The 15,074-nt window shown below is 36.0% G+C and overlaps 1 protein-coding gene across 3 annotated transcripts in view; it reads right to left on the bottom strand.

The window, feature by feature from the left end:
• The window catches only part of HNF4G (hepatocyte nuclear factor 4 gamma), a 173,795-nt gene extending 162,938 nt beyond the window's left edge, over positions 1-10,857 (bottom strand). The window contains exon 1 of one of the 3 annotated variants that reach the window (XM_074278920.1): positions 10,516-10,857. The gene's annotated coding sequence lies outside the window, so the exon portion shown is untranslated. The remainder of the gene's footprint in view (positions 1-10,515) is intronic. The other 2 variants (XM_074278921.1, XM_074278923.1) reach the window with 2 other exon arrangements.
• Between the last annotated feature and the right edge of the window lie 4,217 nt (positions 10,858-15,074).

Raw genomic sequence — 15,074 nt, 5'->3', positions numbered from 1 at the left:
GCCAAGATTTACAAATTAGATAAAAAGATGACTTTTTTCCCACACTAGCTATGATTATGATTCTTCCATTGTTTGAGTGGTAAGTACTATAATCGAATGTATTCTTATTACTATCAAAATAAAGGGAAAGACAAATGTAGGGACTGCCTTGAGGACATAGCTAAGCATCAGAATTAGTATTCAAATTAATATTAATACTTTAGCAAGACTAGGGGCAGTTACTTCATGTAGTTGAGAGAGCACCAGCCCTGAAGTCAGGAGAATCTGAGTTCAAATCTGGCCTCAGTCTCTTAACACTTGCAGACCCTATGACCCTGGGCAAGTTACTTAACCCTAATTGCCTCAGCAAAAAAAAAAGCAGTAAGACTGCCATTACAATCTATTGCCTTTCATTCAGTCTGTTGTCAGTTGAGATCCTGCAATAATAGTGTACCAGAGTAGCACAGAAGATGGATATGAGATGTATAAGATAGTTTCAAAATGTCTACATATCGACCTAATAAAAATATTGATCATCAGCAATTTCTCACAGTTACCAAATTCTTTACCTAAAAAAAAAATCACAACAATTTTAATATTGATTCTTGGTATTATTCAAGACATAATTTATGGCATCCCATCTAGAATATCCATGTATGATTAAGTCAAGACTGCTTAAATTCATTTTGCTATAATTTTATTTTTAAAGTTCAAGTTAATGTAAAAGTTATGTTAGGAGATTACTGTAGTAATGTTTGATAAACACAAAGATCTAAGCTTTTAGAACAACAACTCAATATCTGACAAAAATTGTTTAGAAAAAAACTGGAAAGCAGAAATTAGGCACAGATCAGCATCTCATGTATCAAGATAAGGTCAAAATGGGTACATGATCTAGACAAAAGAGTGATGGATACCATAAGTAAACTAGAGAGTTTTATGCATAAGGGAAAAGTTTATAACAATTAAAACTAAGGGAAAGACAAATGAAGGGACTGGTTCAAGGACATAGCTAAGTATCAGAATTAATATTCAAATTAACTTCAAAAGCAGCAAGACTAGGGGTAAACAAAAACAACCAAAAAAAAAAACAAAAAGAGAGAGAGAGAGATAGAAAACCACGGAAAGTAATATAATATTGATTACGTGAAATTAAAAAGCTTCTGCAAAAATAAAATCAGTGCAGTCAAAATTAAAAGGAAAACTGGAAATTGATGTGGGGGTAGGATTTTAGAACGTGTTTCTTTGATAAAAACCTCATTTCTCAAACATAAAGGGAACTGAGAAAAATGTATAAAAATAAGAACTATTCCCCAGCTGATAAATGGTCAAAAGATGATATGACCAAGCAATTTTCAGAAGAAATCCAAGTTATTAATAGTCACATGAAATAATGCACTAAATTACTACTTATTAAAGAAATGTCAATTAAAACAATTCTATTATACCACTTCTTATCTATCAGATTGGCTCACATGACAGAAAATAAAAAAATACAAAGTTAAAAGGAATGTGGAAAAATTAGGCCACAAATGCAGCGATGGTGGAGTTGTGAATTGGCTCAACCATTGTGGAAAAGTATTTTCAACTATGCCCAAAGAACTAACAAATTGTGCCAATTCTTTGACTAACAATATCACTACAAAGTGACCATTCCAAAGAGATCGTAGAAAAGGGAAAATATTTACCACAGTTTTTTTAGTGATTAAAAAAAAAAAACAATTGGAGATTGAGTTCATCAATTGAGGAATGACTTGACAAGTTATGATACAAAATTATGATTGAATCTTATTGTGCTCTAAGAAATGAAGAGCACAATGGTTTCAGAACAACCTGAAAAAAACGTACACAAAATCATGTACAATGAAATGAGAATAATCAAGAAATAATTGCTAGGACATTGTTAGGATGATTCCCTGTGAAACACTTAGCTATTCTGATCAAGACAATGAATGAAGACAAATCCAAAGAACTCATGTTAAAAATTTTATCTAGTCTAGAGAGAGAATAAATCATTTCTGAATGCAGTATAAAGCATAATTTTTTTATTTTACTTTCTTTTGGGTTTTTGTCTGTTTTCTTTTTCAATATGGCTAAAATGAAGATGTTTTACATTAAATTACATGCATAATTTATATCAAATTGCTTATTGTCTTAAGAAGGGAGTACAGACAGAAGAGAAAGAAAGAATTTGGAACTCAAAAAAATTTAAATGATTATTCAAGGTATTTTTAAACATATAATTGGTAAATATTTGATGAAAGAAATAAAAATGTAGTGAATGAACAAGTAAATAACTTTTGCACATCAAATAATTTGAATCATAAAATGGTTAGAGTAGTTAAAGAGTAATTCTAGTTCAATCTCTTAGCCACAAATGAATCCCAACTAAACTATCCTCAGTAATGAATTCTAATAGAACATCACCAATTATGAGGAACTCATTACTTCATAAGCCATTCCATTGCTTTTTGGAAAATCTTTTTTAAAAGATTTTCCCACAGATGGAGCCTCATCCTTCTCCCCTGGAGAGAGTTGCCCCTCTGAAGGGGCAGCACAACCGCCTTGAGCCCTGCTGCTCTGTAAACAGAAGCTGAATTAAATGCACAAATGACCACAGACCTAACTCACAGTGAACTGTCCATATGCTCCCCAACTGGAGAGGACTTGACATGATTGCAATAAGGAACTTTGTGTATTGCTGATTAACTCTAGGCTTATCAGGGAGAGATCTGTCCTTGCCATAAATACATGCATTGTTCTAGCTTTATTTTGTATTTTATTTGGTCTCTTTACTTCACATAGGGTTGGTCAAAATTATGGTGCTAAAACCTTCTAGAGGAAGGTAATTCAAAGATTTAAATAGAAGAGAGAGAGTGTGGATTTAATGTCTGATCCTAATTGTTTCCCTAATTGCCCTATTCAGTTATAATCATTCCCTCTTAATGTTAGGATAAAGGTCTTATATCTTAGACCTTAGGCTATACTTATTCCCTCTTAATGTTTGATGGAATAAAGGTCTTTATCCATTTTAGACATCATTAGAATATTAGGAGCCTCTCCAGTACCTCCATCCATCCATCATGTTATCCTAGGTGCCTCCCTCCATTAGGTCAGGCCCATACAGGTACCTCCCCCATTATGTCATTGTTCTTGTTAACCTATAAAAAATCTTGTATCCGATATTTAGTGCTAGATTCTTTGAGACAATAGTCTTGTTCAACCCTGGGACCAACCATGGATCTCTCCATTTAATAAATTCTGTATTGAATACTCTCTAACAACAACAACAACAACAACAACAACAACAACAACAACAACAACAACAATAACAACAACAACAACAACAAAATGATTTTCCCATATATTGAAAAGAAAGTTGTTTTCCTATAACACTCAATTTTTTGGTCTTAGTTTTGTGCTGTAGGCAGATGAAAAAATAAATGTAATTGTTCTTCTCTGTGAGAAGACCTGAAATAAATGAAGACAGCTATCGTCTACCTCATCTATCTTTTCTTCATGTTAAACACTTCCATATTGTTCATTCAACCTTCACATTGCTAAGATTTTTAGTTCCTTGCTCATCCTGCTTCATGACCTAGACATAGATTATTGTTTTCACTATTCCCACTAAAATATTTCATGCAAAATACTCCAGATATGATCTAACTAGGTTAAAAGACAATAGAATTACAATTTCTCGTCTATAAAACTTCATTTCTATCAATGTGGTCCCCTCAAAAAATTATACTTTTTAAAAGCTGTTTTATTACACTATTCAAAGTGAATTTAGAGTATGACCTGTCCTTGCTCCCCTACCCCAATCTCACCATGAATTTTATCTGATGATATCTCTATTGTGCCATTATAAACTTAATTATAAGTCTTAATATTCATTCCTTTAAAATTTCATCAAATTAAATTCAGTCCCTTCATTTGTTTGCTGAGATCTTAACCAAACCAGATTATTTTAAATTACTAATTATCCAACATGGATTTGTGGACTCTATAGATTTAACAGTTTTCAATCTATGTCCACATTCATATTACTAGGAAGCATGTTGAACAGGATGGTCCAAAAAACAAGATTCTGCAGTATAACACGAGAGAATTATTATTATTTGTCCTTCTAGGTTGACATCACTATGAATCCAGTCCTTCAAACAGCTATGGAACACCTAAACTTTAGAATACAGCAACATTTATCTATCCTCCCCTAAATATATTCTAAATGGCTACTGTCAACTTCCTTCCCTAAATTGTTATATTATACTTACAGACATTCTCTCATATGCCAGTCTTGTAAACAAGTTAAAAAAGGAATTAGGTTAAAATGTCATAACTAGTTCCTAGTGAATATGTGTTGACTACAAGAGATTACCCCGTTTCCTTTCTAAGGACTCACAAACGGAAAAAAAAAAAAAAAAAAAAAAAAAAAAAAAAAAAAAAAGAAAGAAAGAAAGAAAGAAAGAAAGAATTCATTCTAAAATTTTGTTAGAGAAGGAAAACATACTAATAGTAAAACATTTCTTCTTTTTTTGGAAAATCAGGAAATTATTGATCATTCTCTAATCCCATAGCACACCTCCTCCTTTGTTCTATTCTTTCTTACTATAACTTAAAACAGTTCAGCAAATATATCTGAAAACTTTTGCTGCAACCTAGAATGTAATTCATTTGTGATATAAACTCATTTGATGTTTTTAGCTGTCTTGGACTTCAATTGTTTTTTAATCACTGTCATTACAGGACTTTTGGTGTAAATATTTTACTCTATAACCAAGAAAATGTATGCAAAATAGGACATTTGTAGTTTCCTGTTGTTGTTGTTTTTAGTCTATTATTTACAGTGAGCCATCTGCTCCAAGAAGTAGGTTTTTCTATTGCTTGTTCACAATGAGGGAGTCGTGCTTAGACAAATAGTTTGTTAGGCTCAATGAATCAGTAATATGATGTGGCACCCAATAACCTAATGTGAAAGATGTCATCCCAAGAATAAGAAAGTGATAATTCTTACTGTATTTTGTGTTAGTTAGATGGTATCTGGAGTGTTATGTTTATTTTTAAGCACTACAATTTAGAAAGCCCTTGATAAAATGGAGAATATCCAGAAAAAGGTAATTCAAGATGGTGAAGCACCTGGAATCCATGTCATAGGAGAATCAATTTAAATAAAAAGAGATGTTTAATCTGGAGAAGAAAAAATTCATGAGGAATATGATGACTATATTTAGTTTACTAAAAGACTATCAGGTAGAAGAGTAATTTAGGCTTACTCTTTTTTAAAGCAAAAAGTTTTCTATTAGATTACTCAGAAAGTGTGATAGGGTGGTATATGAGTATATACTGGGTACTTCATTATAGTATGTCTTCACTAAGAACTGCTACTGCAACTTGCTACTGGTTGAATGTGTTTTTGCAATGATTTTTTTGGGAGGGAAAGAGATGCTATTACTAGGTGATTATTTAGGTGCCACCCAACATGAGGAATCTGTGGTTCTATGAATTCTTCTTGAGTGGTTCACAAAGTGTGAATAATCAGATCCAGCAGATCAAAACTATTTTCATTATAATTCTAATATATTTTTATTTCTAATATGTATAAATAGCTATAGATAAAACCTACATAAACTAAAGCTCTTTGGGGAGCTTTTAAAATTTTGCGATTGTATAGGGTTTCTGAATGCAAAAAAGTTGAGAAACTATTTTATATAACACTAATTATTTGTTGAATTGAATTGACATTACATTTTCAGAACTGTTCAAAAATTAGAATCATACAAAATACAAAAAAAAAAAAAAACTAACAAAAAAAGAAAACTGACAAGAAAAGGAGCCAGTATTCGCTAAGACTGAGAAAAATAGATTCTTAAAGTTTCAGCTCAAGCAGGCATGGTGACAGACACCTGGCACATAATAAGCATGTAATAAATGTTTATTGATTCAATGTTTACTGACTATTAGGGAAACTATAGTTGGTAGATTGCTTGAATTTGGGGGTTCTGAGCTGCAGTAAGACTAAAGTCAATCACATGCCAATTCCAGAATATGATAAGGTCCCAACATTCCTAAAAAAGAATAAATTGATCTAAGTTGAAAAAATGTCTCAGGTCAAAGCTTCCATACTAATCAGTAGTGGAATCAGATTTATAAATGGCCATGGTATTTCCATCATAGGAGATCCATTCTTAAAACTATAAAATAAAATTCTGGATCAAAACACCAGCGGCCACAAGCTGCATTTTATATAAAGTAATGATCCTTGAACCTACAACAGATATAATTCAATATAACCATAATGAAGCCAGTCTTTTGTAGGATTAAGTATAGACCACTGCAACTGGAATCAGGAAGACTTGAGTTCAAATTTGGCCTAGAAGCTTATAGAAATACCCTTAATTTCAGCATCTGTAAAATGGAGACAATAATAATATTTATTTCCAAAGTTATTGTAAGAATAAAATAAGCTATTTGCCAAGCCCTGTGCAAAATTTAAAGTGCTACATAAATGTTAGCTATTATTATACTAATAGGCTACTTAACTAGCTCCTATAAAGAAAAGAATTGAAAAAATACAAAAGGGCTCGTTATTGTATGCCAGGTTAACAGAATCACAGAAAATCAGAGGGCTAGGCGCTTTAAAATCTCTAGAATCCACTTTGAAACACCTTACCAAGATGAGCATCCAGTTCTAACTCAAAAACCTGAAGATTAATCTCTGTTTCTATAGAGATCCAACATTCCACAGTTGTGTATCATCTTATTTGAAGCTGTTTTTCAAATGACAGTGGAGTGATTCATTCTACACAAAAACATCAAAAATACGTAGAACCACAGACTAATCACAGAAGCAGCAAATGGCAACTACAACTATAATCAGGGATCCTCAGATATTTATAAATGCAAAGGACTTCTAGTAAGGCATTAATACTTTCAGGCTGGCCTTCAATAAAATTCATATTGTTCAAATATGAAAGGTTATATTTAAGGAAGGACATGTTAAAATATGTATAATAAAAGACTATTTCATGGCTATTTTTATTTTCTTCCTATTTGGTATATGTTTTATGCTATTAGTTATATTAGTTGTAAGAGCCATATAAATTAAGCTATCCATCAATAGGAAAGGGGAAAAGGAATCAGCATTTATTTAGTACCTACTATGTTTCAAGCACCTGTGCTAAGCACATTTACAAATATTACCTCATTTTTTTCTCAAAGAAACATGTAAGATAAATGTTATTGTTTCCTTTTGCTGCTAAGGCTGAGACAGTCTTTACTCGAGTCACACAGCTATTAAGCATTAGACATCAACTTTGAACTCAGAACTTCTTACTTCAGGTCAGGCACTCTATTCCCTGCCAAATTGCCTCTAAAAACATGAATGCAATATACCATAGATGTATCATATTTAAATAGATTGCAAGAAAACATTTCATATTGTACTCCACTTCCTCTGACTTCCATTTCTACATGGGATCCATGTATGTTTTGCTACACCAAGTTGCATCGGCCAATTTTAAAGGGCTACTCAGAATCGGGAAGCTGATTCTAATACAGGCAAGGAGAGGCAAATATCCTTACTGCTGTGATCCACTGCCTCTCTCCAACTTAAGTGGATTAAAGCAAAAAGGAATGAAGGGGGGGGGGCATTTACCTCAGCAACACTTCTAGTTTCTAGTGTAAGGAAGCAATTTGATCCAGCACCACTATTCCTATAGAAGAAACAAAAAGGGGCAATAGGGCCTCTATGATCAAGTATGGAAAAATATCATACTATAAGGAATACCTGGAAAATGCTTCTTGATAATAACATCATAGATTCATAGATCAGAGGGAACCTGGAGATCATTGAGTCTATACCCTTTATTTTGCAAATAAAGAAATTTAGTTCTCCAAGAAGACTGTGACTTCCTCTCTGTCACAAACGTACTAAATAGCACAAAATAATTGTAAGAAAACAGGGTTGTTGTTTTGTTGTTGTTGTTGTTGTTGTTGAACTAACTGTGAATGTGAGTAGCAGAACACTAGGCTATCCTGTAATGTGAATTTCTCTGGTTCCTAGATTGATGTTCCAGGAGGAGAAGCATGATAAATTGCCAAGAGGTTGGGGTCTTAAGGATATATGGATAAATAAATTCCTAGAGACCAGGTAAAAGCTAATAAGAAGGCTCTATAGTTATACCAGAGTTGGTATATGTGCCACTAACAGCAAGAGGGGATTAGTATGTCTGAAGGTAATTAAATTCATCAGTTAGGGTCAAGGTCAGATACCAAAAACACTCTGTAAATTCCTAAATTTCCAGACTATTAAGCAGTTTTACAGAATGACAGATCATTGCCATTCCCCTTTTAGTTCTAAAAGTATACCTCGTGTGTGTATGTCTCACACACAGGAATAGAGAAAAAGAGGGAAAGAGAGGGGTGTGTGTGTGTGTGAGTGTGTGGATGGGTGTGTGTGTGGGTGTGTTGTATATAACAGGTAAATGCTTTCTGTGAGTAATCCAGCTTTAGTTAAAACTGAGTCCTGACAAGGTTGATTGGAAAAGATGTAAGACAAACATTTGTATTGATTAGGGATGATGACTGATGATTTAGGATCAAATCCTATCTGGTTTTTACTATTTGTATAGTTATGGGCAAGTCACTTAAACTCTGGGCATCCAAATTCCTCATCTATTAAATGCAAATATATGCAGAATTTACCTCACAACTTATTTTGGGAATGAATAAGGTAAATGGATATAAACTAGTAAATAAAAGCCAGTCATAATAATTATTGCTACTATTGTCTTTGTCTCATCTTTACTTATCATTATTAATCTAACCACCAATGAAAAAGAAAAGAAATATGCAGTCATCCATATTTGATTTGTAAAGAAAGCATGGAATTATGTATGTAAATATATATATATATATATATATAATTTATAAATACATAGGAAGAAACAATTCTTAGCAAAGGTATCAAAAATCAAATAAGAAGGAGATAATAGATTGTAACTTAGAAGAGAAAGGTAACAAAAGAACAAAGGGTAGCAACTACATAATTTTTAAGACGTCCCATTAACATTAAAGGTTTCTGTGATTCTGCATCTTCCATTCCTGGTTGATAAAATCCATCTTGGCAGTGAATTTTACTTTTTAAAGAAATATGGACATAAGCCTTCCTGCCAATGGACAGTGAGTTCACTGGAGCTATGCCTTAAACGGTCCATGTATCAACACACAGAGACATACATTCTTCTCATGGAATCCTAACATTTGGTCACATGTTGATTTACATCCAGGTAAACATGTGATCACTATCCATATATCCGTGTTTAAATTTTTAAAAGGTGTGCCAAACTATGAGAAACTAAAGTATCATAAACATATCACATATATATTTGACATACATACATATGGGAAAAGTTACATACAACCATGAAATGATCTAGTGGAAAGAAAATCAGGAAACAGATTTTGGTTGCTCTCAATTAGCCATGTTACTTCACACAAACAAATGGATTTCTTTGTACCCCAATTCCATTATACATAAAAGGAGGAGATTGTAGTAAATGCTATGGAGGCAGATGGTGCCATAGTGGCCCTGTATTCAGAAAAACCTAAGCTGGAATTAGGCCTTAGACACTTAATAGCTATATAACCATTGGGGAGTCATGGAACATTGTCTACCTTAGTTTCTTTAATTGTAAAATGGGGAATAATAACAGCACCTGCTTCACAATATTTCTATGAGGATCAAATAAGTTATTTGTAAAGCATTAAGTATTTAATAAATATTGGTTCCCTTCTTCTAATTAACCTCTTTTGTCTCTGCAAAATTTAGCATCTACAGGAAATTTTAGGAAATGTCTGTATTCATATTCAAGTCCATTAAAGTCCACATATACATATGTGTGCATAAAGTATGATACATTATAAGTGGTACTCTTCCCAAAAGCTCTTCCAAGAGCATTTCTAGGAGCTACTTGTGAGATGATAAAAATGCTTAGTGAAAGGAAAGGCAACTCTTGTCTTGAAAAACGGGCCCACCTGGTTAGTATCCGTGGGCCCCATAGCTCTCGCATATGCACCACCACAACCAACGCCCCCAACCAGGCCCAGGCACCCACGTGCCCCTGCTCCTCCCCTAGACCAAAGAACTCCCCCAGCTACCCGAATGACACGTGACTCACCTGCAGATACCTTTGTTCTTACCTCCACCCAAACAACCCAACTTTTTCTTTGCTCTGTTTTGCTCTGGAAACATCTCTCCTCCCCACTCCCTTCCCCAAACCTGCTTCTTCCTCAGGGCCAGTCATGGGAGGGAACAAGGGTAGGCTCTAGTTACTGCCCTCACATTTGCGGATGGATCTGAAGCACACTGTGTAAACGTTCAGCCCCTCTTAGTAGGCTTCCCTTTCCCAAGTCCCCAGGAGGCAGACTGGGAGCGCCACGCAAGGCACGTGGGCTCAGCCCCCAGACTAGGGGAGAGCTACTAAAGCTCCTCAGTCTGCTGCTACTGCAGTCCGATGTCCGGAGGAAACTCACCTGAACTGAGGAGTCGCTCGTTCCTTGGGGTTCAGGCGTCTCAATCAGCAAGGCAATAGCAGCGGCATCTCCCAAGAGTAGATTCCCCTACCCACCCCCGCTCCAACTGTGTCCAGCACAGTTTTTCTGGGTGGAACAGTTTGCAGAAACCTGGGGTGGGGGGATGGATTTGCGCTGAGGAAAAGAGCTAAGAGGGAAGGTTAAGTTGTTTCGTTCTTTCTCCTTTCCTTTTTCTTTCTGTCTTTCTTTTTTTTCCTTTTTTTTTTTTAAGTCTTTAGAAAAGACTTTACCATATGCTCTAGTGAGTATTAGCTTTGTTCAATGGCGACAGGGCTGCAGCCCGAGTCCTACGGACCGATCGATTTACTAAACAAACTGAAACGTGGGTGGGGATGTTAAACAGTAACTAGCAGTCTCAATGAAAACTGAAAGCTGCCGCAGTGGCCACGACCGGCTCATTTCCCTGTTCCCTAGGCCCCTGGGCAAGTAGCGGGCGGATCGGGCAGTTCCAACCCCTGCCTTCTTTGAAGGCTACAGCTCCCCGGGACCCCAAGTGCTGTTAGTTTCCCTTTGCCAAATGCATGGAATGAGCTTGTCCTGGAATTGCTCCTCCCTGCTGCACCTGCCACCGAACATCGCGGGTCACTCCAGAATTCCCAAAAGAACCGAAGTATGTGTCTGCTAGGGCATTCCAGAGCGACATTTTCCCATCACCACTCCAAACTCCCCCACCTGGGTAAAATGCTCTCACTCCCTGAGGGCAACCATCTCAGGCACGCCTCCAGGTTCAGCCCAGAAGTAGTGGCCCTAGGTGCATTATACGCTCGCCACTGCCCAGCCCACGTGAATCATCGCTAATCGAGTGATGCATTCGAAATTCTCTCGGAACTCTAGAGTGGTAGGGAAGTGTCCTTCGTCCTCTCTCCTGAGGCTGTGGGGGGAAAAGGGGTGTTTGACATTTCCTCCCAGCTAACTTTTTAATCCCAATTCAATAAAGTCTATCACTGTGGGACAGGATTTGTCAATAAAAGGTATCAAGTGGGGGCCCCTGGAGACTAATCTATGATCTGACCCCACTGTTGAAGCTGAAGCAAGGTAGTCCAAATCCATCTTGGGCCCGCAGAATCGTCATTCAGCAAACATGCAAGCAGTCATTTCTGACAAGAATGGGTGGAGATTTTCCTGGGCCCATTCAGTCTTCTGAGTCAGATTATTTTGCAGTCTCTCTTGCCTATTCGGCTAATTACATGCCTGTTCTCTTTGTTCCGAGTTATCCTATTCTCAAGGAACCAAAGAAGTCCAGAAGGATTGCTCAGTACCAATAAGAGATACAGATAGACTTTCCCATACTGTATATAAAATGCCAAGAACATTGAGAAAACTTCACTATTTAAATGCGTGTTTGCAAGAATGAGTGACTTTAGGTCAAACGCGTAATTATCTTCATGAGATAAATAGTAACAAAATCCTCCAGATTTGTTTGGTTCCCCCCACACCCCCAATTTCGGAGGTGGATATTATTTTAAGTCGAATATAACAATGCCAAGTAGATCAAAGGATCAGAGGATTTTCTTTTTCATTTTCTTTTTAGATCAGGTTTACTAAACTTTCTCAGTTTCCTCCATTGAATCTCTTGCTGAAAGACTCTTAAAAACAAGTTGTTGGCTGTTTTTGAAATCAGAACAAAGGGGAGAGATCATATTAAGAACATCTGAACTCCCTAAACAAAACACATTCTTTGGTCCTTCATAACTAATACCTCCATGTGTATGAACTGTGATGCAATAGGGGCGGCTTTTCCATTTCGAGACGCCTAGTAGTCGGAGAAGGGAAGTTGCAATCTTCAATGAAAATTAGCAACTTATAATTATGGAGATTTTTAGCTTTTATTTTTATGTAAATGTTGATTAAATATCTCTTGTAGACATTTTAGGTTTGCTTGTGTTGTTGTTAGATTTGCTATTTCTTGTCTATTTGATAATGAAATTAATGATTGGATAAATCCCAAAACGCAAAGGATAAAGTTTCCTATACCAAAGCTACAAATCTAAAATCCATTCTCACAATTTCAGTCTGATATATATTTAAATGCTAGAAGTCTGATTTATCCAGCAAAGAAATAGTTTTGTATTCGGATTGTTTCCATATTAGCATTTTGCTACCCGACTTTGGAACACTAATTTTAAAATGTATATTAGTATAATCTTGTTTGAGATCTGTATCCATGCCATCTCACGTTCAATTTGGCGTCAATAGTTATATATATATATATATATATATATATACATATATATATATGTATATATATATATATAGAATCTAACTCTCCTATTAGATTATAAACCCCTTGAGGGGGGGGAACAGTGATGTTTTAAACTTTAAATATGTCGGGAACTTAATTTTTAAAAAGTGTTTAACTTATTTAAATTAGAGGCTCACCCTCAGCTTCTAGCACACTATTCTTCACATGAACCGCTTAATAAAGCATTTTGTTGTTGAATGAACGTATTGATCCTCTTCAAAAAGAAACACAATTTTGTTTGGTTAAAATTATTTTGATAAAACAATACAAACTTCACCCAATAAATTTACTGTAAGAATTTTAATTATCAGAAAACAAAATTTAAGATGTAATGTGCATAGAGAATTAATTAATACTTAAAGCGTTTACATTTCTTTAAAAGGCTAGTTTTTTTTTTTTTTTAAGTAATTAAAAAGGATTAACTATTAGAGCCATCCACTATTCGGGTGTAGCAATAAAAAAAATAATTTTTATTTTTTAAAAAAGGTGAGGGAAGTACGGAGATCATAGAATTGACACTGTGACAATTGGGGAAGCTGTAGGATGATCAGAGAAGCAGCTGTTGTTTGCTGGATTTGGCAATTTCCAGTAAATAAACTAAGACCAACTCACCCGCTGCCGATCATCACTTATTTCCAACCTTACAGTAATTTATTACCACTCTAGATGGGCATGGGTGTAAACTGCAGAAGATGAAAAATCTTGTTCCCTAGAGAACGCTGCACCTTGATTCATTTTCTTTAGGGAAGGGAAAAGGGGCTGATTATTAACGGGAAAGATTTCCTTGAGGAAAAAAAAAATAGTTTCTGGTTAGTACTGGAGTTATAGGGGGATAACAAAAATAAGCGAGTCAAAATTTTTGAGTCAAAATTGATAGAATCAAAATTTTCTATTATTAAAAAAAAAACAAACACCTTGCAACTATACTATTCATTTCAACCTTTTTAGCCTATTAAATTTTTTCCTACTTCAGTTAGTCTTTCAAAAAGAGTAGTCCAAGGGTCATCTCTTTTGATGAGTGCTTTTAATTATTCTAAGAACAATTGAGATGTTAATTAAAATAAGATAAAGGGGAAAGGGAGTGTTGCTCAGGTAATGAGACTCCAGGTGTGGAAAGGAGAGCGAAGGCATGATATACTCCTCGCCCTCCCACACACACATATTTGAAACTTAATTTCCAATGTATTTAAAATGTCTAGGACTATTGCCGCTTTATAAAACCGAAACATCGCAATCTTCCGAAGATCTCAGCACGATATGCCCCACCCCCATCCAAATAAATAAATAAAAGCACTGCAAGGAATGATTATACCTTGCCTGACCTTTCTCTGAAAGTGCATCTTAACATTTGATATCAGACTAACGGAAGGGTCAGTCACTGACTGACTTGCTCAGTCTCAGATTATGTGAATTACCGAGAACGTTTGTTTGGTACAGACACTGTCCTCTCCCGCGGGCGGGCTGGCTACTAAAGAGGTTTTCTCTGGACCACTTCAAAGGGACTTCGGTTTAATAGACTGTGAGAGGGGAAAGCCGCAGTGGGGACCAGATTGAAATTAACTAAATCGTAAGAGGTCTAGCATCAGGCGGTTCCGTAATGTAACGAATGGGGTCGTGTTTTGACCCTGGGGGCAAAGCGCCTGGTGAAGCAGCTTCCGCGTGAATTTCGAAAACCCTCCAGAGGCCTCTGGATGTTTTATTCATCAGAGGGAAGTCAGAGATATCAAGCCACTAGGGGGGTGTGCTTTTGTTTCCCGAGTGAGGCTTTTGGGGGATGGGGGAACAGTCAAAGACCACTTGCAGTCACGTTAAAACCAGATTACTTCGAATCTGGGCCGACCGCCCTTTTCTTGGTTGCTGTAAACAACTTTGTGACTCCCCTCATTCGCCTTCCCATACACAACCACTGCGTACGTGCACAAGACACATGCATACACACAAAAAACATGTACACATACATACAACATACATGCTACATGTGCACCCGCTTTTCAAAAAATGATTGCGACTTTAACTTGAGAACACAGCCCAACTCGAAGCCTCTATAAAGCTCTACTCGCATTATAAAACTGTCTGGCGCCTTCCACATCTCTCCAGCACCTTGGTGACGAGGGCCTTGGGGCCATTTCCTAGGATCGGAATCCGCTGTAGTGCAGGGGCTCTCTGATCAATTGCCTCCAGCGAGCTCTTTATAGCCAGGTAGCAAGAGCCTGAGGCCGAAATCTGTGACTTGTGCCCAGGTCCTCTGGATTTCCCT

Source organism: Sminthopsis crassicaudata, chromosome 1 (genome assembly GCF_048593235.1).
Source record: "Sminthopsis crassicaudata isolate SCR6 chromosome 1, ASM4859323v1, whole genome shotgun sequence".
Classification (NCBI taxonomy): Eukaryota; Metazoa; Chordata; class Mammalia; order Dasyuromorphia; family Dasyuridae; genus Sminthopsis; species Sminthopsis crassicaudata.
Note: the sequence above shows the minus strand (reverse complement) of the source record. Positions and strands in the feature narration are given on the sequence as shown.